The sequence below is a fragment of the Cherax quadricarinatus genome, chromosome 25 (assembly GCF_038502225.1).
Source record: "Cherax quadricarinatus isolate ZL_2023a chromosome 25, ASM3850222v1, whole genome shotgun sequence".
Lineage (NCBI taxonomy): Eukaryota > Metazoa > Arthropoda > Malacostraca > Decapoda > Parastacidae > Cherax > Cherax quadricarinatus.
In genome coordinates this window covers 38,328,499-38,355,924 of record NC_091316.1, presented here as the reverse complement: position 1 = coordinate 38,355,924, position 27,426 = coordinate 38,328,499, and positions in this window count along the sequence as shown.

Below are 27,426 nucleotides of genomic sequence, written 5' to 3'. Positions count from 1 at the left end.
AGGGAAGAACAGCTGGTTGCAGATGGAGAGGGTGATAGGTCGAATGCTGAGGCACAACCAGGCTATCAAGAGCCACTGGAAAAATCAAGGGAGAAACTGACCACATACAGGCAGGATCCAGAGTCACAGAGGGTGAGGCAATGGGAGGAAGAAAGGGCAAAATCAGTGTTTATCCATGGGCTTCAGGAGAGAGAGGAAAGGACACACACTGAAAGGCAGCAGGAAGAAAGAAAGGAGATTGAGAAAATCATCACGGAAATAGGTGAAGAGATGGACGAGATTGTAAATTTTCAGAGAATAGGGGGGTACTCGAAGGGGAGAAACCGACCAATCATGCTGATTCTCAGGACGGAAACAGTGCGGAACAGGATCCTCCAAGAGAAACCACGATTGAAATACTCGGAAGAGTACAAGAGGGTGTTCCTAGACAGAGACAGAACAAAATCAGAACGACAGCAGCTGAGGGAGAGGACAAAAAAGCGAAAGGAGCTAGGAAAAGAGACAAGGATGGAACCAGCAGAGGTCAGTCAGAGCAGAACAGAACAGCAAGGGCAAGCACACACACAACTATTCTCAGAACCATACAACCTATCACACCATCCCAACACACACTACAATCCATACCCACAGCCTCCACCCAACACCGAGCTATAGAATCCCACAGTATGCCACCAGGTCTCCCACCCTCACAGGCCCCCCAAACCACAGTGTTGGAAAGGAAACTGAAGGCATGGTACACAAACGCTGATGGAATAACAAATAAGTGGGAGTGGCATGAAAGAGTCAAAGAAGCATCACCTTTGTCCTTTCTTGAAGCGTTGTTTGCAGTGCTGTATAGCCCTTGTGGCTTAGCGCTTCTTTTTGATTATAAGAATAATAATAATAATAATCCTGAAGCGTTTGTGAGCATTGTGTTGGCGATTTTTTCCATGATCGGTTTGTTCCAGTGGGACTGTTTGTGCTCTTTGGGAGGAGCTGGTCTACTGGTGAAGTCGGCAAGTTTGTCCCACCACAGGGCTGCTTCAATGAACCTGGGTCTTGAGCTTCTACCGCACCTCTCAAGCGTTCGGGGACAGTCTCCTTGACTAACAGCATTACCTGCATTTCTGTCTTCGTGTTTGGCTTCAGCTGTGTTAGTCAAGGAGACTGTCCCCGAACGCTTGAGAGGTGCGGTAGAAGCTCAAGACCCAGGTTCATTGAAGCAGCCCTGTGGTGGGACAAACTTGCCGACTCCACCAGTAGACCAGCTCCTCCCAAAGAGCACAAACAGTCCCACTGGAACAAACCGATCATGGAAAAATTCGCCAAAACAATGCTCACCAACGCTTCAGGATTATTATTATTATTATTATTATCAAAAAGAAGTGCTAAGCCACAAGGGCTATACAGCGCTGCAAACAACGCTTCAGGAAAGGACAAAGCTCGTTTCCTGGCGGTGAAGGCACCACATTCAGGAGATTTCCGTCTAGCTGTTCCCAATTCCTTTCTGGGCACTCGACTCAACCCACAGGCCATTCGGATTGGTGTTGCTCTTCACTTAGCCGCCCCCATACTCACTGAACATAGGTGTATTTACGGCAGGGAGATGGCTGATCAGTTCAGACTTCATGGTCTCATGTGTCACACATCAGAAGGGAAGTATGCTAGACATGAGAAGGTCAATGACATCATAAAGAGAAGCGTCGCCACAACCCGCTGCCCAGCTCAACGGGAAACCCAAGTACAGAGTTTGAAGGAATTCAGTAGCGTGCTGATGGAGCCACTGTGCTACCCTGGAAGGATGATAAACAGATTGGCTGGGACTACACCTGTGCTGCTACATTGGCAGACACCTACTTGCCATGCTCCGTAGGTGAAGGGGGTGGAGCTGCCAGCCACAGGGAGACTCTGAAGACCCGCAAATGTGAAGGCCTTTCCCATTGCTATAAGTTTATCCAATAGAGTCGGAGACCCTTGGAGCATGAGGCAAGTGTGCTCTAAAGTTCCTCAAAAAGCTGTATGAAAAACTCATCACAGAAAGCAAAGATCACAGGTCGGCCAGCTTCCTCTTTCAGACACTCAGTGTTGCGATCTGCAGAGAAAATGCGTGCAGCATTCTGAGGACGCAGCCCACCGCCGGGGAGCTGCACGAAGTATTCAGGATGAAGCACTGACATATTATCTATGTTCTACTCCCTACTGTATTTTTGTTAATGTATTCTCTCTTTAAATAAAGCCTACAGAGAATATATAATATATGGGGTGGTAGGAAGACAATATTCAAACAGCTTCAAGAAGAAAATTGAATTTTCCCTGAAGCAAGTTCATTTTTTTCTCTGAGGATGAGGGTCCTCAGGACAGTTCCAGGTGTGGTACCTCCCTATATTTTACACACACACACACACACACACACACACACACACACACACACACACACACACACACACACACACACACACACACACACACATACACATACACACATACACACACACACATATACATATATATATATATATATATATATATATATATATATATATATATATATATATATATATATATATATATACATATATATATATATATATATATATATATATATATATATATATATATATATATATATATATATATATATATATATATATATATATATATATATATATATATATATACATATATGTCGTGCCGAATAGGCAGAACTTGCTATCTTGGCTTAAATAGCAACGCTCGTCTTGCCATATAGGACAAGCGAAAATTTGTATTTGCAATAATTTCGCCAAAATTATTCTGAATATAACGAAAAATATATATTTCACTGTGTTTGTTTAGTATTAAATTACTGAAAACAAATCTAAAATATATTTAGTTGGGTTAGGCTAAAATAAATTGTTCTTGTTATAATAAGGTTAGGTAAGTTTTCTAAGATTCTTTTGGAGCAAAATTAAAATTTTTTACATTAACATTAATGAAAAAAATATATCTTTAAACGTATAAGAGAAAATTTTAGAAAGGACTTAATTTTAAATGAGTTCTTGTTAATTGACCAGTTTTACATATTCGGCACGACATATATATATATATATATATATATATATATATATATATATATATATATATATATATATATATATATATATATATATATATATATATATATATATATATATGTCGTGCCGAATAGGCAGAACTTGCGATCTTGGCTTAAATAGCAACGCTCATCTTGCCATATAGGACAAGTAAAAATTTGTGTATGCAATAGTTTCGCCAAAATCATTCTGAACCTAACAAAAAAGATATATTTCACTGTGTTTGTTTAGTATTAAATTACTGTAAACAAATCTAAAATATATTTAGTTAGGTTAGGCTAAAATAAATTGCGCTTGTTATAATAAGGTTAGGTAAGTTTTCTAAGATTCTTTTCGTGCAAAATTAAAAATTTTTACATTGTGAGGGAAAAGTTCAATAGATAGGAGTAGCGAGGGAGTGTATAGTAATAATAGTTTCATTGCCGGCTACTTGTTAAGGTAGGGTAAGTCAAGCTCCCGCTATTCCCGACTTTTTTCCCCCACCCCGAAAGTGATAGTTTGACTGCCGGCTGCTTGTTAAGGTAGGGTCAGTCTAGCTCCCACTATCCCTTCCCCTCCTTCTCCCCCCCCCTCCCCGAAAGGTGACGTGTGGGGCTCCGGTCCAAACAGTAATCACTAGACTCACAGCTCCCAGCACTACTGTAAGTACATGCCTGCCTTGTATTCTAGTGGATTTATTGGTTGAAAGCTTCACTTTTGACCAATAATAAACTTAGTCCTTTCAGTCTTGCTCTAAGTTGACTGTTGTAATAATCACCACATCTTTTAGGTATTGTACTTATCATGGAGAGTGATTTCTTAAGCAGTGGGTAACCTGTCTATCTTTCCAGCTTGGATGACAGAGAGGGTCACCTGCCAATCAACGAGTAGAACTGATGGAGATGGACTAACGTCCTGAGACTTCCCCTTTTTGGATTTTATTACCTGTGCACCTGTATGAAATTGCAGGACATAACCCCTCATCATTGCAGTGGTAAAGAACCTGCTTTCCTGTCATCAGGATAGAATACTCAAGGCTATACTGTGAAGAACTAGCCAGTGGGTTGTAACCAACACGTGCGACCCCCCCCCCATCATCAACAACGGCTACGATTTCAACAACACAGTGTCACCAACACCAGACACCCAAGTTTTAAATTAGCGTTGAATTCAGTTATCATTTATATTTTTAATTTTTCATTTTCTTTAATGTAGGATTAATATTTCATATTTAAGTGTTTTATATTTTATATTTTCTATATAATAAAGTGTTTATGTTTGTCTGTTATTATTTCTTTTTCTATTCATTAATTTTCCTGAGGAGGAGCCAGCCTTGGTAATACTGTCTGAAGTTGTTACAGGGCTGAGTAAACCTTCACAAGTGGCGACCTTGCCAGGATCAACTCTACTGAATCAAGATTCAACTCCATCTCGAATCTACCATTGGAACTTCAACGCCGCATACCACAGACGGTTACCACCAGCCATGAGTAATCATTCTCTATGGTAGGACTACAGTACAGGTATTTAAAAGATTTGGTGATTGTTATAGTCTCAATTTATTGTAAGTCAAGTCAGTCAGAATATAATATTTAATTCTGCCATCTATTTTTGTGTGAGCTTGAAACACTTTGGAGGATTAGACTCTAGGGACCCGAGAGTTTCCAGTGACAATTTGTTTCATTGAGCTCTTTATTATATCAAGGGAACTGTCATAGGACACTCTTGATTTGTTGGTGAGAAGATTGGATGGTCAAGTGACCCCATTCTACTTACTGTTTTCTCAGAGCCGGCATAGAACCCTTCGTTTTAATTAATTCATATTGTTTAATTGAAGCAGGGATCGAGCACTCTGGTTTATTTACAATTTGAGTGGAGCAGGAATTGAACCCTCTGTTTTCTTTAATACCCGTTTCATTTCCCCTGATAGTTTAAGTTATTCTTGCAAGCATGGAGGAATACCGGTTTTGGATGAACGCTGGAAGTAAGTTAGGAATAACAGGGAAAATTTTAGAATCTTTCATTAGTGCTAAGATCCAGGAAAGACTTGAAAGGGAGTGAATTGAGAGAGAAGAGAGACAGTTAGAAAGGGAAAGAGAAGAGAAAAAGGAAAGAGAGAGAATCGAAAGAGAAGAGAAAAAGGAGAAAGAGAACCTTGAAAGACAGGAGAAAAGAGAGAGAGAGAGAATTGAGAGAGAAATCCAAGAAAGACAGTTAGAAAGAGAAAGAGAAGACAAAAAAGTGCGTGATAGACTTGATCGTGAAGAAAGAGCTAGACAACGTGAAAAGCAGGCTAAAATACGTGAGGAACAGGCTAAAATAAGAGAACTTGAGGAAAGAGCAAAGGATAGAGAAGTTGAGGAAAAAGCTAGAGAACGTGAGTTAATAGAGAGAGAAAAGGATCGCGAGCTCGAAAAATCTCGCCTTGAATTAGAGAATAAAAAGTTAACTCTTACACAACAACAATTAGAGGAAGGAGTAATGGAACAACGTGCAGTCAGTGCACATATTCCAACACCTAATTTACCTCCCTTCACAGAGGGGGAAGACATAACTTAATACATTATCAGGTTTGAAAATACCGCTACCCTCTGTGAATGGCCTGCTGACACCTGGGCTGCCAGGTTAGGAATGTTATTTTCTAGTACAGCCTTGAATATCTATGCAACTTTGTCGCAGGATATCATATGTAATTATAACCTACTGAAGAAGGCAATCCTTAAAGCATATCAAAAAACCACTAATTCTTACAGGAAAGATTTCAGGTATGCCACCTTACAGCCTGGCCAGAACTTTCAGCAGTTACAGGTAACACTCGTTTGTTCGACTTTTGGATAGAGAGTTCTGGAATTGGTCGCAGTAATGAATCTCTTAGAGAATTCATTGTTGCTGACCAGTTCCTGACAGCTCTTCCCCATCAGATACGAACATTCATCAGAGAACGTAACCTGATTAAAGCTGAGGAAGTTGCTGAGGCTGCTGACCTGTATGCTGAGGCTCACAATTCCTATAAGACCTAAAGGGATCGAACCCTAAGGGCAAGAGTTCATCAGACCTTAAGAAATCAAAGCCTCTAGTGGAAAGTAAAATGACTTCTTTTATTCCTGTTTGTCATTTGTGTGGTGTTAAGGGACATAAACGTCCAGATTATCCTTCTAAGAAGGTCCAAAAAGTTGGAAGATGTTTTAAAGACTGCAATGACCAAGCACCCTTCTGTTCAGGAACAGTTAATGGACTTAATGTATCTACCATTTTACGAGACACTGGATGCACATGTATAGTCATTTCTGATAAGCTGTTCCCTAACCTTAAAGAAACTCATTCCTCTGCTATACTTTCAGACTACTTGGGCCGTACGGACACTTTTCCTACCATCCGTTGTTACATTAGGTCTAAATGGTTCACAGGTTGGTCTGAAGCCGTACTAGCTCCCATCACTTCTTGCTCCATGCTAATAGGTAATGTAAAAGGTGCCATTCTTCCTTCTGAGGTTGACCTTCCATCACCAAAGATGGACGTAGGTGTTTAAGATCCTCTTTCTGTATAGTCAGAGAAGCCCCTCGAAAGTTCAGATGAGACAATGTCTCGTGAGATTCATGTGGGATTAAAAACCAATGATGCTACTCTCGAAAGCGAGGTAGTAGGATCACCGGTTCACTTATTAGATGAAAGTGAAGATATCACATCCGATACCATAAATGTCTTGACTAGGGCTCAGACCAAAGCCCAGGCTTCTCCTACTGTCCATCATTTGATTTTCCCTGACTTTAAGCCTTTAGACATATCGAAGGACTCCTTTGTCAATTTACAACGTAATTGCCCTTCTCTTCAGGATTGCCATAATGCCGCTAAACAAAATCAAGTTATCCAAAGGAAAAACTTTTCATATAAATTTGAATATATAAAAGGTATCTTGTACAAGTCAGTATTCAAATTAAATTCAGATGAGACAGACTATTCCATCTTAGTTGTTCCAAGTCAATGCAGAGAGACTGTTCTTAAAATGGCTCATGACCTGCCAGTGGCCGGACATTTCTCGCATCGTAAAACCTTAAATAAAATTAGGGAAACCTATTTTTGGCCAAAAATGTCCTCAGATGTCACTACATATTGCAGATCGTGTAAAGTTTGCCAACTGTCATCCTCCCGAATTACCAGGCGAGTACCTGTGGTCAAAATGCCAGTCTTTACGGTACCTTTTCAAAGAGTAGCTATTGACATCGTTGGTCCTTTATCTCAACTTTCATCTGGGGGACATAGATATATATTAACATTAGTTTATTATGCTTCGAGTTTCCCTGAAGCCATACCCTTAAAGACCATAACCACTACAGAGGTGGCTGAAGCCCTTTTGTCCATCTTCTCCAGAGTGGGCATCCCTAGTGAAATTTTGTCTGACCGTGGGACACAATTCACATCTGACTTAATGCAACATCTATACCAACTTCTGGGAGTGAAGCCTCTCTTCACCACACCCTATCATCCCAGCTGTAATGGGAGGATTGAGCGCCAGCATTCGATTCTCAAGTCCATTTTAAGGAAACTTTGCTCCCTTAAACCTAAGGAGTGGCATCGTTACCTACCCTGTGCTTTGTTTGCCATGAGGGAAGTTCCCAGTGACTCTTTGGGGTTTTCACCTTTTGAACTTCTCTATGGTAGACAGGCCAGAGGTCTACTGTCCATCCTTCATGACTTATGGACTAATGAGGAGGTAAATGCTGAGGTTCAGTCTTCTTACCAGTTTCTCCTTGACCTTAGATCCAAACTTGAGGAGACCTCTGACATAGTTTAGAAAAACCTAAGCTTGTCAATGGACCAGTACAAAACCTACTTAGATTCCAAAAGTCAGAGGAGAAGTTTTAAAGTAGGGGATGAAGTTCTTGTACTTTTGCCGATCAAGTCAAATAAATTATTAGTAGCATGGAAAGGTCCATATTAAAAATTTGTGGGAAAGTTGACTACCTCATAGAAGTCAAGGGGAAACCTAAGCTTTATCATATCAACATCCTTAAGAAATATTACCAAAGAAATTCGGTTAACTGCCTTAATAACTTTGACTTAGTTTTTCCACACGAACTTGATACGACAACTGAAGAATGTAAGGTGTGTGTAATTGACACCTCTAACTTAGACTATGATGAAGAACTACATGACTTGGTGACTCTTGACCACTCGGACGCAACCAACATTAATATTAATGAATCTTTGGATGACCATAAGAGACATGAACTACTTCAATGTGTGAGTAACTTTTCAGACGTCTTTACTGATATTCCAGGTGTTACCTCCACGGTAGTCCATAAGATTGACTTATTGACGGACAATCCTATCAAAGGAAAATTATACCCAGTTCCAGTTCACCTTAGGGATGCATTTGACCGAGAGGTAGATAAATTATTAAAACTGAAGATCATTGAACCTTCAGTATCTTCATATTGTTCACCAATAGTCATGGTTAAGAAGGAGGATAATTCATATAGACTTACTATTGACTTCAGAGGCCTTAATGCTATAACTCGGTGGGATGCTGAGCCTATGCCCTTAATAGATAGCGATCTACCCAAATTTTATGACGCTTCCTTCTTTTCAGAGATTGATATTGCACAAGCATATCATCAAGTAATGTTAGATCCTTCTTCTAAGCAGTACACCGCTTTTCCTACACACCAAGGACTGATGCAATATAGAACTATGCCCTTCGGTTTGGTAACTGCCTGTGCTACCTACGTGAGACTGATGAGAAAGGTCTTGGGTAATATGCCAAATGTTTCAGTTTATTTTGATAACATTTACGTAATGACATCCACGTGGGGCGAACATATCCAAACATTAACATCAGTTTTGCGTAGGTTACGCTCACATGGCCTCACTGCCAAGCCGAAGAAATGCTTCCTTGGGTATAACAAGATTAGATATCTTGGACTGATACTTTCTAATAACTCTCTGCAGCCTCTCCCCAATAAGATTAAAGTTTATTAGAATTTAAATTCCCCAAAACCAAGAAGCTCATGTGTAGCTTTCTTGGTTCTGTAAATTTTTATGCACGGTTTATCCCAAACCTCACTGATCTTACAGGCATCTTATCCGACTTCCTTAAAAAGTCTGTGAAGGAACCTCTTGAACTTTCTGACGTAGCTCGGGAAAAGTTTAATGAGATTAAAAGTATCTTTTCGAAAGACCCTATACTTAAGATTCCAGATATTAATAAAACATTTTGTTTAAGAACTGATGCCTCCAATACTGGCTTAGGTGCGGTGCTACTACAATACCATGATGGTACTCCCTTCCCTGTATGCTTCCTAAGCCTGAAACTCCTTCCCACAGAAACGAGTTACTCCACCATAGAAAAGGAATGTTTGGCCCTTGTGTGGGGTATCTCCAAACTTAAATTTTATTTGCTGGGAAAAGAATGCATTTTAGAAACGGACCACAAACCTTTGATATACCTAGAAACTTTTAAGGGAACCAACAGTCGCCTCTTGAGGTGGACATTGGCACTCCAAGCTTTTAAGTTCCATATTGTGTATATCAATGGTTCATCCAATTATTTCTCTGACTGGTTAAGTCGTGACAGTCAGTAGAAGATTTGTTGCCTTACGCGACTTCCATATGTTAGAACTTTTTCCTCGCCTATTCTTCTTATACTCCTTGACTATAAGTCTTGGTATGGGGGAGTGTGAGGGAAAAGTTCAATAGATAGGAGTAGCGAGGGAGTATATAGTAACAATAGTTTCATTGCCAGCTACTTGTTAAGGTAGGGTATGTCAAGCTCCCGCTATTCCCGCCTATTTCCCCCACCCCGAAAGTGATTGTTTGACTGCTGGCTGCTTGTTAAGGTAGGGTCAGTCTAGCTCCCACTATCCCTTCCCCTCCTTCTTCCCTCCCCCCCCGAAAGGTGACGTGTGGGGTTCCGGTCCAAACAGTAATCTCTAGACTCACAGCTCCCAGCACTAATGTAAGTACATGCCTGCCTTGTATTCTAGTGGATTTATTGGTTGAAAGCTTCACTTTTGACCAATAATAAACTTAGTCCTTTCAGTCTTGCTCTAAGTTGACTGTTGTAATAGTCACCACATCTTTTAGGTATTGTACTTATCATGGAGAGTGATTTCTTAAGCAGTGGGTAACCTGTCTATCTTTCCAGCTTGGATGACAGAGAGGGTCACCTACCAATCAACGAGTAGAACTGATGGAGATGGACTAACGTCCTGAGACTTTCCCTCTTTGGATTTAATTACCTGTGCACCTGTATGAAATTGCAGGACGTAACCCCTCATCATTACAGCGGTAAAGAACTTGCTTTCCTGTCATCGGGATATAATACTCACGGCTATACTGTGAAGAACGAACCGGATGTGTTGTAACCAACACCTACGACCCCCCCCCCCCCGCATCATCAGCAACGGCTACGATTTCAACAACACACAGTGTCACCAACACCAGACACCCAAGTTTTATATTAGCGTTGAATTCAGTTATCATTTATATTTTTCATTTTTCATTTTCTTTAATGTAGGATTAATATTTCATATTTAAGTGTTATATATTTTATATTTTCTATATAATAAAGTGTTTATGTTTGTCTGTTATTATTTCTTTTTCTATTCATTAATTTTCCTGAGGAGGAGCCAGTCTTGGTAATACTGTCTGAAGTTATTACAGGGCTGAGTAAGCCTTCACATACATTATCATTAATGAAAAAAATATATCTTTAAACGTATAAGAGAAAATTTTAGAAAGGACTTAATTTTAAATGATTTCTTACTAATTGACCAGTTTTACATATTCGGCACGACATATATATATATATATATATATATATATATATATATATATATATATATATATATATATATATATATATATATATATATATATATATATATATATATATATATATATAATGTTATGAGATCATTTGTTAGGCTCGGTTAACATTTTTGCAGCTGAATTGTATGCAATACTCGTTACAGTTATCCGTATTGCATCTATGCCTACCTCAACGTATGTAATTGTCTCAGACTCTTTTAGTGCTTTGCAAGCTATTAAAAAAATGATTCGCCTCATCCACTAGTTCTTCATATACAACTTTGGTTGTGCGCAACAGAGGTATTCCAGACTATTTTGCTGTAATCTCTAATCACCTTCACAACCATTGCAACAACATTGGTCTGGTATGACTCATAACAAATTACATTCTATGAAACCAAGTTTCGGTTTTTGGCCTTTTTGTCATCGATGCTGAGGTTGGGAGACAACAATCTCCCATCTTCGCATTGGTCACACCCGACTTACTCATGGGTATCTCCTGGAGTATCGCTCTGCTCCACTCTGTGAGAACTGTCGGGTTCCAGTTTCAGTTTTATATATTCTAGTGGACTGTGTTGTGTATGAATGGGCACGCAGAATTTTCCTCCCACGTCGTCGCTGCTCTTTATCTTCCCTTCTTGCTGACGGCCTCACCTTTGACACAGACTCCCTCTTTGACTTTTTGACTGCAACCGATTAATTACACAAATTTTGATAATACTTCTGTTAGGATTCCTCACAGCCCCTTCTGACTCTACCTCTGTTATTCTCTCCTCCCTTGTTATTCTATGATCCAGCACCACCCCCTGCCCTGCAGCGCTGTATGACCCTAGTGGGTTTAGCCCCTCTTTTTTATAATAATAATAATAATAATGATAATAACGTGATCAGGCTTACGGCAGTAGTAACAGATGATGTGTTTGGGATTCTTGATTTTGATGCAGCCATCGTTTTTCAGCTCCAGCTTCCCTCTTCGGAATCCATTCAGAGTTCTGTTCACAATGATCTCTGTCCATACCAGGCTGCTGGGATGAAAGGTTAAGAGATCGCTCGGATAGGGAGTGATTGGCTTCAAATGTTCAGCAAATCTAACCACCTCCATAAAAGTTGCCACTGAATGGTCTTCTTAAAACTCCCGAAACTCTGGTCCAATTGATTCCAGAAGATTGTTCATAAGGACTAGCTGCCCTTGCCCACCGAAATTAAAAACACCAGTGGACTTGTACCACTTAGTGAATGATTTAGACTGTCCACGAATAAAGTCCACTCGGGAGTGACCCAACTGATGATTCCTCACTTCAAATTAAGATAAGATTTCATACGGATTTTTAACCCCGGGGGGTTAGCGACCCAGGATAACCCAAGAAAGGCAGTGCGTCATCGAGGATATCTGTCTTATTTTCATTGGGTTCCTCAATCTTGTCCCCCAGGATGCGACCCACACCAGTCGACTAACAATGAGGTACCTACTTGCTTCTATGTGAACAGGACAACAAGTGTAAGGAAACGCCTCGAAATGTTTCTACCCAGCCGGGAATCGAACCCGGGCGCCACGTGTGTGAAGGGAGAGCTTTGCCAGCTAGGCCACGGGGTCTTCCCTGTGTTTGGCGGGAATGCACTGATATGCACCGATTACAGCTACTTTCACAACGTCGTAATTAGCGAAATCTTCATCCCTTAAGCCTGCTGTAAATTCCTTATTATTATTATTATTATTATTAAAGATTAGCCGGTATTTTCCCGGCCCGGGCCTTTTCCAAGTGGTGGCCCGGCCTTGGCTCCCTCTTTAGGGAGTGTCTGAGACCTAAGTCTCCCATGGGAGGAGGCACAAGTACCTCCTCATCTTTAGGACCAACTGTCCCCAGGCCTAGCCACAAGCTAGGCCTCTCTGGTCTGCCATCCAAGCCCCAAGGAGACTAATGGGAATGACAGTCTTATGAGCTAAAGGCTCGGGCTCAGGCACCTACCCTACCCAAGAAGGGTTAGGCATGGTGTCGATCTGTAAATTCCTGCGCATTTACGTATACAGTGGAACCTCAAAAATCGAACTGCTCCCAACACGACCAATTATGTAAGTGTATTTTTGTAAGTGCTTTTATAAGTGTATTTTTGAGGGTCTGAAATGGAATAATCTAATTTACATTATTCCTGATGGGAATAAATTCATTCGGTAAAGGCACTCGAAGAGCCTTCTGGACCGAAGAAAGTTCGATATTTGAGGTTCCACTGTAATATTGTTTGAACCAATGCTGTCCATTGCTCAGTTCGTATCACAAAATTCGAGCCAGTTTTTTGAAAGACTCAAAAAAACTGCTGTGGCTCAGAAACAGAAAACTGAGGTACTAGCGACACAGATTTCTGAACACTGAAACTGTCATCAATAGTACTCCGAAATTGTCTCCTCTCCTTCTCTCTATCAATTTCCTAATTAGCAAATGCACCCTGCTTCCTGGTATTCTCAAGACTGAGTTTAGCCAAGTCAAGCGCTAACGAAGCTGACTCCCCCAGAGACAACCCCGAGTCGCGACCTGTTTTCCCTGTTGAATAGTGACTCCGTTGAGTCCCTGTTGAATAGTGACTCCCCCATTACGATAGTATAGAAGCGAGGATCGGCAATCAATAGTTTCCGTAGCAGCAGAAATCACAGGATGGAGCGTCAAGTTTCTGGAGTTAAACCTTAATCTGTTGCGTATACACACGACGCATGCAGCACTAAGAGTTCGTTGATGTTGTATACTAGCAGAACTAGCAATACACCAGCAGCGTTGTACAGATAGTCTAGGCAAGCTTTGCCTAACATGTCGGTTGAATAACCCCATTATAACAAAACGCTGAATGCAATAAGCTCAGTGCAACGGGAAACAATAGCACACAATAACTTCGTAGATTTGCAAAGCAATACTGTAAGCAGGTTCACAGACACAATTTGGAGACAAAGAGTTCATGACAGGCACCTTATATTACGACCACTGGTGCAGTCTTTGACCTGCACACCTGGCTGTAGCACCACAGCCTGGCAGGAACGAGCAAAAACGCAGCAGAGTAAATATATTTCCTTCACCAAATAATAATCAGTTACTTCACAACTTTCGCGGATTTCCATGTCATTAGCTGGTTGAACCAAGGTACTATGTTATACCTTTAGCATCTAGTTCTCTGGTCGAGATACATGTCTATATCGGTGTGCGTCATAAACCGAATAAAATGTAATATACTTCTAGCATGTTTTGTAATGGACGGATGAAGTCACTGTGTGGCTAAACATTTCCTTAATAAAGATTCCCATATGTTGGAAAAGTGTCTCAATCTTCAACTTGTCGGTTTTCAAAAGCATGTATAACGTCTCTCTATTGTCTTGGTGTCAACGCTTTGCTGGGGATTATAAGTAACGATGGAGCATTAATGTTGAAACCAGTTCTGGACAGGATTGGGATTCAATAATATGTGAGGCGACTGCTTGCGCAAAAGCGACAGTTAATACTAAAGTATTAGAGCAAACCCGTAATAAATAGGATTTCACCAACGTTTCCAACTAAGGCATAATACTTCACTTCTTTATGCCTATTTCATATGTTATGAATGACGTAAGTTATTCTGAGCTGTCCAACAACTCAAAATTCAATATATAACGCATGTTAAACCTACATGAGTCTTTCAGCATTGTTCGATATCGCCAGGTCCAGAGTTATGGCATGAGTCGATACACAAGGCACATTTATCGTAAAAAAAATTGTAATAATACAATATTTAAATGAACAAATAAATCACCATCCCTACCATTATCACTGCCACCATCCCTCTCAACCACAACCACCAGTGTTACCAAGACTCCTTTCTACACCACCACTGACACAATAATTGTTACCATCATGACCACCACTAATAACGCAGTCGTTGAGAGAGTCGGGGTTGTTGGGTTTAATTAAGGGGAGGAAGAGAGGTATGAGGTGAGAAACAGTCATTTATATCTGTTGACGCACGAGCTGAGGTTACATTGAGTTAATATTCACTCAGGCGAGCTGAATGTTGATAAACTAGTTCGTCCCTAAAGCAGCAGGATTGCAGTAAGATCTGTTTGTACCTCACGAATCATCATCCACAAGCAATTGTCTACATCTACCACCCGTTACCCCTCATACACAACCCACTACATCCAACTGATGTAACCCCTCATCCACCATCCAACATCAAATGACCTCATCCAACATTAAAATTTATCAATTACCACCACTTACCTTCATTTGACAATGTGATGTATGCCTGAAAATACTAACGGAGCATATATGTAGGACGTGGGCATGCATGTTTATAAAGATAAACTGTTATCGGAATCTATCCTAAACATTGGGAAGGTATATCTGAACTACTGTAGTTAAAATAAGATTTTATTTGATAAATTAGACACATATGCAACTCTTGGGTATCTTTATTGAGGAAACGTTTCGCCACACAGTGGCTTCATCAGTCCATACCCAAGAGTTGCATATGTGTCTAATTTATCAACATGTCAGTTCTCTGAACCATTCATCTACAAATCTGTCAGACACTGCAACTTCTTGGGATCTTAATACTTAGGAATTCTTCGCTTGCCTAATTCTTGGGCACAACCTACTTCCACATTGAACAAATGTGACACGACCTTTGACTGCTGCACCTCTCCTGCCATACGGTTTATAAGCTGCTTCTCCGCTGATATGCCGTATTCTATTCAAGATTGATGGACTGAACACATCGATTCAAGGTTGAGGGACTGATTACCTCATTCTCCTCCTGTTCTTCAAGTTTCTCCTACGTATGGACTGATGAAGCCACTGTGTGGCGAAACGTTTCCTCAATAAAGATACCCAAGAGTTGCATATGTGTCTAATTTATCAACATGTCAGTTCTCTGAACCATTCATCTACAAGATTTTATTTGATAATTTTCGATAGATATACATTAATATCTCGCTCATAGAATGAGACTTACGACGACGTTTGGGTCTGACTTGGACCATTAATTAGTCACACAAAGCAGGTTATTTGTAAATTGTTCAAGCCACGATATTGTTTTTTTTAATCTTTAAAGGTAAATATAATTACATATACCACTATAAAAATATCATTTCTGGATATATATAGTTTTGTGTTCAATTTATGCCGACATAACACCAAAATAGTCAGTTAGTGTGGGGTCGTGAGTGCTGCTCACTCTCTTCAATAAGCCAGTGGTCTGTCAGCCTCTCACATCATCAGTAGACCTGGAATCTTGTCTGTAGCCGAAGTTTTTCCAGCTGCGAAATAACTTTTCACCTGCTATTGTTATACAATATTATGTTTTGGAAAGGTTAGGTTAGGTACGGTTTGTCAGGAAACAGGACAAGTGTTTCCAGACGCTGGTGTCAGATGATGACCCGCCGTTGGAGTTTTTGGTTATCTGACCGAGGCCTTCTGCTGGCTTACCATTTAACCCTTTAAAAATTATGGTCATAGTTATAACCAGTTCTAGTTCGTTTTGGGAGAAGGTGTTATACATTACTATATGATTTAAATAAATGTAATTACTGCAATAATCCTTAATATTAATATCCTTAAATTGTCAACTAAAATTATAACTTAAATTTGAAATTCATTTTAGTTTTTATTGTTTTTGTATCTGCATAAATGAATTATGGTAGAAATTTGGCTCTTAGTTCCACATAGGAAGAATATCCAAATTAAGACAAAGTAAAGGCAGTTATTAAGTCAGGATTATTCATTAAATCACTTAATAGTTTTGTCACTGCAGCAGTACTGTAAACTCACTTAAAAAATGGGACTAATACTTGTAGGGTGAACAAGTTACAAGTACAGGCGCTGAATAATGAGTAGTTCAATTATTTCCCGTTCAGGACAGACACAACAAGCCTCTATAAATATATTCTTGATGCCTGTGACTGCATCATTTCACGTTCTCAGGGACGTAATTCTCTTTATATGCATTATTTACATGGTAAATTATCCGTTGAGATGGAAACAGGATCCTCTTAGAAGGAGCATGAACTACGGAGTCCTTGCCATCCTCGTGGGGACTTTGTCCTGCCAGTGTAGCTGGTCAACAAACAGAAACTTCTCATGTTAGATTTCATGGACATTGCTGGTGAACAGTAGCAGAGGGTCTTATGACTGAGACTGTTGATTAAAACTGACTGTTGATGAAGGCAATGGAAATAAAGATGTCTTGCAAACTGTGTTTCAGACTCAAAATGAAGCAACAATGGTGACCAAGTTCAATGAGGCTAAACCCGATAGATACTATGATGTCAAAAGTCAGGTGTCTCTGATGAGCTGGCTTGATCACCACTTTGCAGTGTTGCTGCGTATCTGTTTACTTCGTAAAGGTGACAAGAAGAAAGCTACCATGTATTCTCAGGGAAATCAAGATTATAATATTTGTTAAGCTATCGTGATGTCATGTCTGTTAGTGCCTATTCAATATCAACAACACAAGAGTGAAATATGCCATTCGCCACCTGGTATGGGGAAGTCCAGCACGTGGAAAGTTAAAAATCTCTGGAGCTTTCACTAAAAAAAGAGAACTAAAAAGTAATACCAGAGATTCACGACAGTTCTATGAATAGGCATCTATGCAAAATTTTTCAAGAATATTTTTTTCTTTCATCGCAAATAAATAAACTTATCTAAGAAAGGATATGCGCCACTTAATACATTATACTATTTACTTCTACTCTGTACTGAAGCAATGCCATTATGGTGTATCAGTGTACAGGCTGTGGTGAAATTGTCTGCACAAGTTGAAGGAACTGTGCGACAACTGTGCAGACGAGGGACCTAATTTCTCAGTCAAAAGTAACCCTATATGCCTCCCTCGGGCCTTCCTGGGCGACACACACATGTGCCGCCATGCATGATAACTCAAGCAACTGTACCCATATGTATCCCTAATACAGACATATTAATCGATATTGAGAATGTTAAGAACATAAGAAAGAAGGATAACTGCAGCAGGTCTACTGACCTATGCGAGGCAGGTCCAACTCTTACACATACCCACACCCACTCATGTATTTATCTAACCTACTTTTAAAACTACACAAGGTTTAAGCTTCAATGACGGTCCTCGGCAGTTGTTCCACTCATCCACAACTCTATGACCAAACCAATACTTTCCCATATCTTTTCTGAATCTAAATTGTTGTAACTTGCTCCGAGTCCTGTCTTGCGTACATATTTTTGGCACATTATTTACATTCGCTTTATTTTTTTCCACTTTTTCCATTAATACACCGCAATCATATCTCCCTAATGCTACGCCTTTCTAGAGAAAACTTCCCCTCATTTCTTCACTTGCTACTCTTGCAACATTGTACAGATTCTGATGATGCAATGAGAAGTGTAAAGGTGCTCCATCTAAAGATTTCCACCCCTGGTGACTTGTCTTGCTAATTGACCAATTTTACCTATTAATTTAAAATTAAGTCCTTCCTAAAATTTTCTCTTATTCGTTTAATTAAAGATATACAGTTTTCATTCATGTTAATGAAAAAAAATAATGATTTTGTACCAAAAGAACCTTAGAAAACTTACCTAATCTTATTATAACAAGCACAATTAAATTTAGCCTAATCCAATTAAATATATTTTAGATAAGTTTACAATGATTTAATAATGAACAAACAAAATGAAATATATTTTTTTCGTTAGGTTCAGAATTTTTGCGAAATTCTTGCAAACACAAATTTTTGCTTAACTTATTTGGCAAGATGAGCTTTGGTATTTAAGCCAAAATCGTAAATTTTACCTATTCGGCACCACACACGCACACACACACACACACACATACAGATACACACACACACACACACACACACACACACATATATATATATATATATATATATATATATATATATATATATATATATATATATATATATATATATGTATATATATATATATATATATATATATATATATATATATATATATATATATATATATATATATATATATATATATATATATATATATATGTCGTGCCGAATAGGCAGAACTTGCCATCTTGGCTTAAATAGCAACGCTCATCTTGCCATAGAGGACAAGTGAAAATTTGTGTATGCATCAAGAGGACATGTTGCAATTAGTGTTTTTATTATTTTTTTTACTCCAAAAATTACTATTGTTATTATTATTTCATTCTAAATACTCAACATGGCAAGTTCTGTGACGACTAAAGTGAAAAGCACAAAGTTGTTGCTGTTCAGTTGCCTCTGGGTTATCAACTGTGGATAAATTTCCTACAGGAGGGGGGTATCAGCCCCCTTCAGCCCCTTTCAGCCCCTTTCAGCCCTTTCAGTCCCTTTCAGCCCTGAGGGGCCCAGCCCTCTCAGAAGGGGCAAACATCTTGTTTACTGCTACAGCAAGTAATTGATCCCAGATGCATTACGAGTATGTGACATGGTCAAACAACTGCCGCTCCTTGCAAAGACCAGTGTTGCAAAGTGTAGTTTAATAAAAGACAGTCCATCTCTTACCTTAGCAGGACAATTAAGGAAAATTCTGCTCCCCCTTTATTTCCATGGTAAAGATAGTGTACATTGTTGTCTATGCTTAAGACAGCAAGAATCAAGCATTCTGCTTTGCTTCATGGAGGAAGTGGCAAGGAAGCAAAAGTACTAGGTCAGCTTTTCCTTTATGTTTTAAGGGCACTGCAGTGGCATAGGATGCTGTGAGGTCAGATTACTTTTGACTCTACTGAGAATCACACTGACACCAGGACAACCAACAAAGAACACTGATCTGTGCTTTAGTGTGAACAAAGTGTCTCACAAAATATGATAAACACTTAGAGAAGTGTGATCAGCTTCTTTAGTGATATTGTGTGAACAATTATTGATGAGCAGTGTAACAACGAGTGTTGCGATCCAACAGAGTGTAGTGCGACATTCTTCAAAGAACACTATTCTTCAATCAACTCATCGGATATCTGCGCGTAACTATGGGTCAGATACATATACCCAGGTAAGTGTTCTAGCTATTGATGTACTACTATTGACTGCGCAGTTGAGTCTAAGTTACGAGTTAGTCACTTAGCATAAACCCCGGTGATAAGTGGACCTTTGAGTCCACACAAGTAGGTGCCGTCAGCCATCAGTGAATGAAATATGCTGACATAACACCCCCTAGGGGTAATTTATTATGAACATAATATAATCTATTACAGCCCTTTGAGAAGTGACTTCGACAGCTTCTCAAGACCTCGCCTGCAGGGGCGGCTGTGCAGGCAATGAGCTGTCTTATCAGCTCAGTACTCCCTATATTTAATCTTTAACCTTAGCTGGTAAACCATTTCTCAACAATTTGGTCCTTCGAACTGGATAAAGGCCGCACTGTGGTCCAAATATGTTGTACTACAGTGTACAAATTTACCTATGAGTCAAGGTCCTTCGACAAAAGCTGTAAAACTTGTGTTTTACAATATAAATCAGTATAAATGAGTCCCTCCACAGACAGTCACAGAGAATTGGCAGCCAAAAGAAAATGGGCACTCGCCCAGCATTCACCAAAAGAAAACAGGAGCTGGGTGACTCACCCAACAAGAAAACGGGGGGTGGCACGTGTCATCTACTGCTCTCAAGCTCTAGAAACGCTGACTGCATCAGCAAGCCAGATGACCGTCAGTTTGTCTGAGTGTATATACACAGAAATTAAGAAACAAGATTGTGTTTAAGTTTCTTATAGATATAACTGTTATATGAAAGGAAATTATATATAAAGTGTAAGCTTTCATATATATATTAACAGTGACATTTATAATATGTGTAAGTAATATTCACGTGTGATTTACAGTTATACAGTGACATTTATAGTGTATAGTGAATGAAGTGTATAACATCGTTATTTATAATGAATCATCGTGGTCAGGTTGGCACTGCAAACTCAAGCCATAAACACCAGCCACATGTACTGTGTACCCTTCATGGTCATTGACCCTGAGGTTAAGCTTAGTAGGTCAGTAGTGTCTTACTCGATTATTGCTGACTTAAGCATAACAAAAACTCAGCTGTTTATAGCAGTACAGTGTTTTTTAAACACTCTAAGTGTGGTGCTAGAATTTTCAGTATACCATTAAAATGGCTTGTTTGAAAACTCAGTTTCAGTCTTTACAGACTAAGATTACACAATTAGAAAATCTAATTTCAGTCTGTATGGAATTAGCTCAAGATACAAACATAGATTTTGATGATCTTGAGGTCAAATTTGAATTACCTAAACAATGTCTAAAAATAATTAATTCAGACTATACACATTATGAAAATAAGTTTCTTGAATCAGATCCATCTGAGGATGAAATTAAAAATGTTTTAGGTACTTTAATAATCAACAATTAAGGTGAACAGGAGTACAGGCTATCTGCCGCAAAACTCTGTCACAGAGACCTACTGTAACTAGTGGTCAAACACCTGCTACATCAACACATGGAACAACAAATGTCCCATTACCCAGCTTACCTACCTTGTCATTACCTATTTTCCAAGGTCATAATTACGAAGAATTCATTAGTGGTTTTCAATCCATAGTAAATTCACGAACTGACATAGATGAGATTGCTAAGTTCAATTACCTTAAATGTCTTGTGAAGGGAGAGCCCTATGAACTGATTAAGTCATTTCCGGTGGTTAAAGGCAATTATCAACTAGCCTTACGTGTCTTAGCAGACAATTACTTTGACGCTGACAAGGCCAGAGTTAGACATGCAGTCTTAATATCAAGCTTAAAGCCACACAAACATTGTTTTTCAGACTTACAGGCATTTAGAATCACATTAGACAATAGTCTCAGATCTCTGGGTGCTAAATGTGACCTAAGACAATGTCTCACGAAATCGTAATGACACGATTGCAAACAAACCATACCACGGGCGGGATTTGAACCCGAGGTCAGAGAGTCTCAAAACTCCCGACCGTTGCGTTAGCCACTGGACCAGCTAGCCACAATAAGATTAGTCCAACTAGGTATATTTCTACACCATAGGAAGGTTAGCATAGGCACCACTGTGACCACAAATGCAAGTTTTTACAGACGAATCTCCAGCTAGCGTGGCCGTGACGAACTCTAGCTCAAGTCCCCTCAAAGCCGTTAACATGACTCAACATCAACAATTATAGGGGTTTGCAACACGCTCAAGTTTGGTGTTTCATCTCCATAGAGGTTTATAGAAAAAAAACTTGAATAACTTAGGAGTAAGTTACTGACATTTGTTTCCCTTATTTTCAAAGAGTAATAATAGGAGTGTCATGATTTTTTCAGACAATATTGATGAATAATGGTTCTATTTAGTATTCAAAGTTGTTTTGCAATGTGTTTTACCATTTTGTTTTTATTGACTCTTATTCTCCCAAAAAAACACCAAAAAAAATCAGTTTTTCTTATAATGCAATCTATTGACATTTCTCGCCAAAGAGTTTGAAATCTAGATAATCTAACTCTTTATCTTTCATCTGATGTTGACTATAACATTGTACAACTTACCAATTTTGTAGATTTGGGAGGGTTTTTATGATAAATACAATTTTGCAATATCTTGCAACTTTGCAACAAGAAGTCCATGCAAACATGTGTATAGGATGCAAACTGCTCCTTAACAACAGAATAAAGTTACATACACTTGAAATTGGACCAAAAAAAAAAAACAAAGTTACGATTTCTGCTCTCAGGGCCCTTAAGGTGACATCATACTTTGTGGAGGCTGCTCAATGAAGCCATGACATAAGTCAGACAGTTGTCTGTCAACAGGGCTACTGCAGCTTGATGATGTCATCCTCTCGATCAGAGTTGGAGTCAGAGCAGAGGTGAGACTGAACATTCCCAGACTGGTTTCTACACATAACTGCACTCTGATAGTCAGGAGGTGGAGTGATATGAGTCTCAATGGGGAGTCGTAGCAGGTACAACTCAGGCATGGCATCTATGAGCGGCGAGCATAAGAACTTTCTGTACATGGGGCCTCAACACTCGTACATGACACCTGGACTGACTAGTATCAGTTGTCAAATGGTCAGTGAGGTGACATGTAACATGAGGGTGTTACCAATGGTCTGGGCTCAAACCACACTGTGGTGTACAGTCTACACACTCATCAGGGCTGAGACCACTACATTGAGCCACATGGAAAACTACACACCTGCACTGCACATATGGTTATATACATGGCTTGCACCAGCAAATGATGCTTTTCTATGCAAAAATTGACACTATAGCATATCATGAATATGTGAGAACAGTAGTAAAGGAACACTGACTGAGGGGAATTAGCACGTGACATATCTTCTCTTAATCCTACTGGATAATACTAAATACTAACTACTCACTATGAAACTAACACTGTCGATGTGACATGTGATGTCAGGCGTGACGTTGTGAGTGATGTCGTGGGGTGACATCACAAGGTAACGTCCAGGGTGACGTTAGGCAGGCGTCGCGGGTGACGTCGGGCAGATGTCGTGGGTGACGTCAGGGAGATGTCGTGGGTAATGTTAGGCAGCATGGTGACGTCGCAAGGTGACGTCAGGCAACGTCCTAGAGTGAGGTGACATCCTGCAATATCCTGGAGTGACATTAGGAGGTGACATCAGGCAGACAAACAACACATGACTTTAGACATCTGGCTTGGTAACCCATGAGGCTGGCTCCACATGGATTGTAGATCCACGTGGTTTCATGATCCACACAGCATCGAGTGACCTTGAGCTCTCAGATATACAACTCTGGTGAAAATTAACACTGAATTCACAGAGAAAACAGCAAAGGAGTGAGTAAAATTGAATGGTGTATGGTGGCAGCAGTGTGATGTGGTGAGTGGGTGGCGTGGGGTGAGGTGAGGTGGAGAATCAACCACATTAGATTCAGAGCACTACACAACTCACCTCTGACTTGCAAATAGCCATGATGAGCTGGAACAATAAGAGCAAAAAACAGGTGACACTGAACACCTGACTTGAAAAGAGCGTGGGACACTGTGGTGCAGCAAGGAACGTCACAAAGATTTCTTGAAGAAATTCGGCAAATATCGGCCTGGATCCTGTTTGTACTTGTGTCTGGATGCTGAGATATGCAGATACGGCATCAGGATAACTTGCTGAGAAATGGATGCTGCTTGTACGAGGCGATGAAGTAGTCAAAATCTTCATGTGTCCTTCCTCTCTCTGGGCAACACTGATGTGACCAATGCTTGCTACCAATTGTAGTCTTGGATTTTGTGTGTATATTCAAGCGGGAATCAATGATAAGGCATCAGAGGCTGCTTGCTATATATGGGTTCTTCTACACAGGCAGTGTGTTATGGCAGCCCATGTCCAGAGGGCAATGCCTACGAGAGAGTGATGGAGTAAGGCTTGTTGTAACAAAAAAAGGCACAATACCGTGACTGGAACGATACACAAATAACACGCACATAGAAGAGAGGAGCTTACGACGACGTATCGGTCCGACTTGGACCGTAAAATCATGACTCAGGATACTGTCATATTCGTGCAGTATAGGGTTATCATATGAAGGTGCACATCTTAGGAAATATGTTAACCTTCGTAGACTCAAGCACTTTGTGAATAGGTATAAGGCATCATAGGTGTCAAGATTGCCTATTCGTTGTTCCATTCTCCTCATCTCTTCCTGAGAATTGTCAATAGCATCACTTCTCAGAGGTGCTCCAAGCAAGACGCTATTTGTGGGCGCAATGACTGATGCTCTTGGTAGTTTTGATCTCACTGCTTCAGTCACTTGTTGACTGACAGATGATTTCACATTTAGATGGATTCAGGATGAGACCCATTTCCTGTTCCCCTGTCATCACCTGTGTGTGTGTGTGTGTGTGTGTGTGTGTGTGTGTGTGTGTGTGTGTGTGTGTGTGTGTGTGTGTATATATATATATAAATATATATATATATATATATATATATAAATATATATATATATATATAAATATATAAATATATATATATATATATATATGTATATATATATATATATATATATGTATATATATGTATATATATATATATATATATATATATATATATATATATATATATATATATATATATATATATATATATATATATATATATATATATATATATATATATGTCGTGCCGAATAGGCAGAACTTGCGATCTTGGCTTAAATAGCAACGCTCATCTTGCCATATAGGACAAGTGAAAATTTGTGTATGCAATAATTTCGCCAAAATCATTCTGATCCTAACGAAAAAAACATATTTTACTGTGTTTGTTTAGTATTAAATTATTGTAAACAAATCTAAAATATATTTAGTTGGGCTAGGCTAAAATAAATTGCGCTTGCTATAATAAGGTTAGGTAAGTTTTCTAAGTTCCTTTTGGTGCGAAATTATAAATTTTTACATCAACATTTATGAAAAAAATATATCTTTAAACGTATAAGAGAAAATTATAGAAAGGACTTAATTTTAAATGAGTTCTTGCTAATTGACCAGTTTTACATATTCGGCACGACATATATATATATATATATATATATATATATATATATATATATATATATATATATATATATATATATATATATATATATATATATATATATACCATGTGAATTCATTAAGTGAACATAACGGTCACCTATGGGTAGGAGAGGTCGGTCAAGGGAGGCCTCATGGATGAGGAGGCGGAGGTTGAGGGGCAAAACTGTGTTCCCTCTCCCCCTTCCCCTTCCCCAAACAGGTGCACATACACCCTGTGCTCGTGTTACGACAATGGAGTGTTTGTTCACCGTGTGTATAGTGTATATAGTGTACAGTGCATAGTATGTGCTTAGCATGTGTATGGTATGCGCATAGCATGTGTAGTGTATAGCAGTGTCGTTTATAATGGGGGTTGTGCACAGAGCATAGTTGTGGAAAATTTTATAGGGTGCTTATCTGTATGTACCTCAACATTATATACATACAAGTAATCTCATTGGGAGACAACCATATTGTTTATCGTAGTCACCCCGTGTAGACATGTGAGAAAACTTAACCACCTCTGGTCACTACAGGTGGCCCCTCGACCCTCACAATCTTGTCCACATCTATCCGAGACCAGTATAAATTGGGTAGCACCCTCAAGCACGGCGCTACTAATTAATTGTGGACTGTATAGATTATATTAGTTTAGCTGAATGAAGGGGGGGGGGGGGTAGGATACACATGGATACATCCATCAAGGAAAAACATTTGTACATAATCCCACCACTTACCAGATGTTCTCTGGTGGTCACTTGATGTAGCTGGATCACTCATAACCTATCCAATTACAACATACCTAACTGGCCAGCATCAGTCTGCTATAACTAGAAGGGTTACTTAACTGTGGGTGATTGATACTTCTTATTTCCTCCATTCCCCATCTCATTTCGATGTCCTGCTACACCGACACGGTTCTTATTCCGGCAGGACGAGGTATCCGTCGGTTTGTCCCGGTTTAGAAGTCGTGATTCCATAAAGCTTCATTATCCTCGGTACAAGAGTCACACGTTCACTCGGAGCAGGGCGATCTATTTCACATCCCGCATTCTCTTAACTCAATGTTATTATCACTGATTACATTACCATTCACAAGACGATTTAACGTCTCATAACTATTATACACATTAGAGGTCACTCCATTAAGATCTGAGGCCGATGAGCGAGGATTAACACACGGGTATTTCCCCTGGACACACCATGGCCGTGCACCTGTCACACCCGGTCGAACATTATTCACTAATTTTACCACCCTTTTACGGTGGTCCCGTAAATCACGTTCCCTCACTCTTCACTAGGGACAGTCACGACACTTCCTATTATGAATTGAGGCCTATATTGATCCTTAGGCCGCCGTGAACGCCAGTTTTCTCATCCCCGGTTTTCTCAGCCTCCTCACCCATTCAAAACACTCCCGCCAACCCCTGCCCCAGCTCGACCCCCCACCCCCCTGCACATCTGCGCAGGCGCAGCGGGAACCCAGCTGGTTCCATTAAAAATGCAAATACATTTTGACCCAAATCAACACATTAAACACTTATTAGGCACTATAGCTTCGGAAATTAAATAATTTCCACAATAGTGGTGTATAGTGACGTGTCGTGGGAGGGAGTGAGTGCCCTACTCCGCCTCATCACACATCTTCCACTTCTCCCTTTCTTCCACCGCCCACCATAAGGACGGGAGACCCCTCTCCTCCCCCCACCACCACCATGAACCACATGCGGTATGTGCCACGTGCCATTTTTCTTTCAGCCTGGGCTTACCACACAGTTTGAGGTATGGCAGATGATGCAGCCAGCCAGCCACAAAGCCAGGGAAACTGTGCACCCAAGAATGAAAGAAGAGGCACATGTCAGGTGTGTTAAGAGTTTCGAGCACGCAACAGGGATGGCCTTATTCGTGCACACAATGGGTGTGCGGGATCACATATGCCCCCAGCAGAGAGCAGCCCACAGCCTCTACAGGCAGATGACAATTTCAATGGCAACCTCCTCAATTGCGATAACCTTCTGTTAGCATTCAAATCCACTGCTAGCAGTACCCT